Raw genomic sequence first — 4,932 nt, forward strand, 5'->3', positions numbered from 1 at the left:
GATATATACAAAACCTAAGATAATATAATATAAATTGAAAAAAAGGAATTGCTTTACACAATCATGAATTAACATTTTAGCTTAAAATTAAACCTCCTGGGCAAGACCAACATTTAAAAAAAAAAAACATTACTATAAGACAAGCACAAACTTATGGAAAGCATTCAGAAACTAAATATTTCAAAACATAGAAATCAATCCTTTGCTCTTCCTCGATGAAAACGTTCATACCTCTGAACAATTCTTATTAAATTAGTTAGGTATAAAGCAGAATATAATATTATGTGCTTGACAATATCAAGAGCATGATCCCATAAATGACCCTTCATCTTTGGTATTTGAAGAAAGTAAGTAGCATATCCATCCACAGAAAAAAAACTATTGCTATCATGTTTTCTCTATGAATTGCTCTCTGCATTTCAATTTATTTACAATAAGAGCTTTAAATCTCAAAAAACTAAATATATTGCCTAAATTTAAGAGCTATTTTTTCATTGCATTGTCAGCAAGTCTAAAAAATTGTTGCCTTAAAAGATTAGAATTTTCCTATAATTGAAAAAAGAAAGTAATTTTTTTATATGTTTTTTTGAAAGTAAAAGTATCTCCATAAGTTTATATTTAAAATTAATCACAAGAATGGTGGCTCTAGTAGATTATTTGAAAAGAGCCTGCATTTAATTTATCTTTACGCCAATAATGTAACGTTGTTTATGGAATCCAACTTATCATGAGGAGTAAGGGTATTTTTTCATTATCCAAAAAATGTATAATAGCTCTGAGTCTGGGTTAAAAATTAATTCAGGAAAAAATAGTATTATTCCATTTTGTAAAATGAGTTCCAGTTAAGGGATCAACTCTTTCGTGTTGTACTATCAATGGAAAAACTAATATATTGGGCATTGAGTACGAAATTTCAGGTGAATTTGGTTCAAAATCTGTTACACTTAAGAATTTAAATCAATTTATTTTTGCATAAGCTCAACCGTCTGTGCCATAATTTATAATCAAAGAGAAGAGTAAATAGCTTCTGTGTCTCTTTCACAAGACCTATATCCAGGCTTTTAAAAGACTCTGAAAACATTTTGGTGGTAGGTTAGTGCTCTTGAGCAGAGTTTTATTAAAAATACATATGAATCTCATTGATTTGTCTAATAAACCAAATCTTGACTGGAGATCGAATGTGTAAAATCTTGAAAGCAAAAGTTTTGCCTTCTGCAGTATGGATGATTTCCAATATTATTCAATTGACGTAATTAATCACAAAAAGTTCGGCTACACCCAGAACTTAGTAAAAAAATAATTGTGCGGAGGTATGAACGATAACACACAGATTCATCACTACTATTTAGAAGAATTTAATATTAGATAGTTATATTTAATTTTGTTCTCGTCTAATTGAAATGTTTGATTATTTTTAGCTCTATATCATGGACTGGAAAGTAAAATTTAAGTGCTTATTAATTTTAGTAGATTGCAATTCCCCCCAGTAAATTCATTTTATATTAATTTGATTTATATTTATCTACATATACTATATGAAAAAAATAAAATATATAAATGGCAATGCTCGTTAAATTCACGGGGTGACCCATTTTTAAAATGACTATAGCTTGAGTTATCTTGAATCAATGTCAGCAATAATACTGCAAATGAATAGTAAGCTAGGATAGTATTATTTTTATTATACTTTAATTTTATGGAAATTAAGAAAAAAATATTTATCATATGTCCTTTTTGGAAGAAGTCTATTTTACCACAATTTTAACCGGATGCAAATCAACTGATTCTAAAGAGAATTTACACCCTCCTTACAATAGCTGGTTGCGCATGACTTTATAAAATTAATGCTATGATAGACTGGTGACAATGTAGTATTGGAATAAATAGACAAAACGATCGTAAGAAGAGTCTGCAATGCAATCAAGATCCGTTTAAAGACTAATATCGATGATGAATGTGGCTACAATGAGTTTTAAATAATATCCAACAAATAAAGCATTTAAAGTATACTATTTAACTCTTGTAAACTTAGTCTTTGGATATATTTTGATGAAGTTATGGATAGGCCATGATAAAATAATTATTTAACACCCAGTATAAAACTTCAATTAGTAGCATATAATTAACATAATTTCTATATTTAGTCCAATATATCTTTAACAACAATTAACAGATGGCTTGCTTAGCAATTCACTTTATATTTATATGATATTTAATTATATTTCTAAGAGATTAATTATATAAGTGAACATGCTCATTATATTTACTGGGTGTCCACTTATTGAAACATCTATTCCTCAAAATTTCTCTTGTCAATTTGAAAAATTATTATACAAATGGAGAGTTTAACCAAGCAATATTTTATTTGTATACAATTTTGATTCAATACTATCATAAAAATGATTAAGAAGACATTTATAATATGTCTTTTTGGAACAAGACAATCTTTACACAATTTTCGCAGACTACCAATCAACAGATTTTAAAGACAATGAATTCCCTCCTTACAATAGCCTATTGAGCATGGCAAACTAATGTCAATACTCGGGGAGTTTGTTCACAATACAGTGTGGGAATAGATGACAAAAAAACCATGGTAAGGAGGGCTTGTATTGGCGTCAGTATCTGCTTGGTGTGGTTCATTAAGTTTTAAAAAATAGCCCACAAATAAAGTATTTGAAATATATAAAAGTCACCCTAGTTTCCAAGATTGATCTTGATGAAGTTATGAATGTACAATAAGGAAATATTTATTTGACACACATTATAAAACTTCCTTTTAGTTACATATCATTATTATAATTTTCCTATTTATTATTATATAGAAATATACATATCTAAACCAGGATTGCCATTTTAAATATTTTGCCATAGACTAAAATTATGTTTAAAAAATAAATTCTAAATAAACAATTAATGATTGTACGAATTATTTTTAAAGCTCTTATAGGTTAAGGTCATTTCACGATAAAATTTTCCAAATTAGTTTATTCAAATTTTTGAAGTATTTTATAATTATAAGTTATGACAAAAAGTCTTAAAAATTCAACCATATGTCTCAGAATTAGCTAATTAGTTAACTTTTTAGTAGAGGTAGATAATAATGCCTTTTGATAAACATCCTCAAAATTTGAAATTATTTGGTACAAAAATAATCAAATATATTTTCCCCCCAAAAAATGGTTCTTAAATTTTATTTTCACTTAAGCACTAATATATCACTCAATTTACATGTAAATCTACTTAAAGTTATTTCATGGTTTAAAAAAAACAACATATTAATTTGATAAATATAAGTTTTTGCGTTTGGAAGGAAGCAGTGCATATATGTAACCACTTAAAGTCTAGCTTTCAGTCATTTCCTTTCTGCATTAAGGTAACTTTAAAGCAAAGTAGAGCCATAAATAAACAAAATATGTTTAAGCAAATAAATATAGTTATTCTTAGATACATTGTGTATACAAAAATAAGTTAGAAATCAAATGTACTCAGAACTTAATATCAGTAAAATGAAAGTAACATTTCTCTACCAAAAGAGACATAAGGGAATACTAGTAGATACGCCGGTTAGCTGATACGCTTTAATCTTTAGGAATGATGAGTGCACCTACTTACGAGATTTTATTCATTTTCGGAGTTTACACTCTGTAAGTAATTTTTGTCATTTTAATTCAAGCTTCAGTTTACATTCTAAAACCTTAATTATTTTATTAAAATATAGTATTTGGTCGAAAATATGATGTGTCCAGTTTTTTGAACACTTTACACTGTATCAAATCTATATAATATATGCATAAAATTGAAGGGGAAAAAATATCCTCTGAGATATTATTATTTATCATAAACATAAAAGGAAGTTTTATGTAAGATGTTTTAAAATCTATTACACCTAGCCATGGACAGATTTTGTAACAAGGAGCAGAGGAGCCAATTAGTATGATACTCAAAATTTATTAAATACTGAGCATGTAAATAAAACTATCTCCCCCCACCCCCACTTATCTAGTGAATGTATCAAACCCTGGCCGCCGACACAAGATTAATTTCAAACTAAGTCTATGACCTTATCATATGTTTTAAATTTATGTAGAGTCTGCTTTTTTGTTCAAATATAACTTATAATTTGTATATTTGGCAAATAGTAAAAAAAAAACTAACTTTTTCATTTGCAGGGACTTTTAATCAAATGTTAGATGATTGTTTGTTTAACAAAACAATGAATTGTCGGAATGTACCTTATTCAGAATTAATCAAAAAAATATTTCAATGACATTATAATGAAGAAATGGAGATTTTGATGATATTTCATACTTAGAAATATCTATGTTTTAATAGATAGTGGTACTATACTTTTTCGTTTTTATTACTATTCATAAAATTATGAGAAAAAAAATATTAAACTCATTATTTATAAGAGTTGGACAGAGTATACTTAGATATTCAGCAAAGTTATTGTTATAAGCATTCGAATCTATATCCGATAAAGGTATATTTTGCTCTTAATGGATATATAGAAATGTATCAATACAATCTAATTTATATAAATATATATATTATCAAAGATAGTAAGAACCCTAAGAGTGTCTTTCTCTTTCCTCGATATTAAGGTGTAAAAATATGCTGTGCTTTTGTTAGGACAAGATTAACTTATTGCCTTTCTGTACCAATAAAAAAGGTCAAAAAGTCATTACTCTTGAGCTTTCGCCCAAAAGAGTTATTTTAAACCAAAGGAACGTCTCTATTTATTATATTCTAAAAAATTACTATCCCACAGTAATGATTGATTATCTCCATTAAACATCAAAAAGGGGTTTCTCCACGTTAATGAATTCACTTCAACTTCCAGGGTATTACATAATTTACAAAAGGTAAAACTTTATTTTTTAGTAAAAGTCATAAGTTTAATACAAAAAGCTCCGATAAGTTTGTTTG

The sequence above is a fragment of the Lepeophtheirus salmonis genome, chromosome 4 (assembly GCF_016086655.4).
Source record: "Lepeophtheirus salmonis chromosome 4, UVic_Lsal_1.4, whole genome shotgun sequence".
Classification (NCBI taxonomy): domain Eukaryota; kingdom Metazoa; phylum Arthropoda; class Copepoda; order Siphonostomatoida; family Caligidae; genus Lepeophtheirus; species Lepeophtheirus salmonis.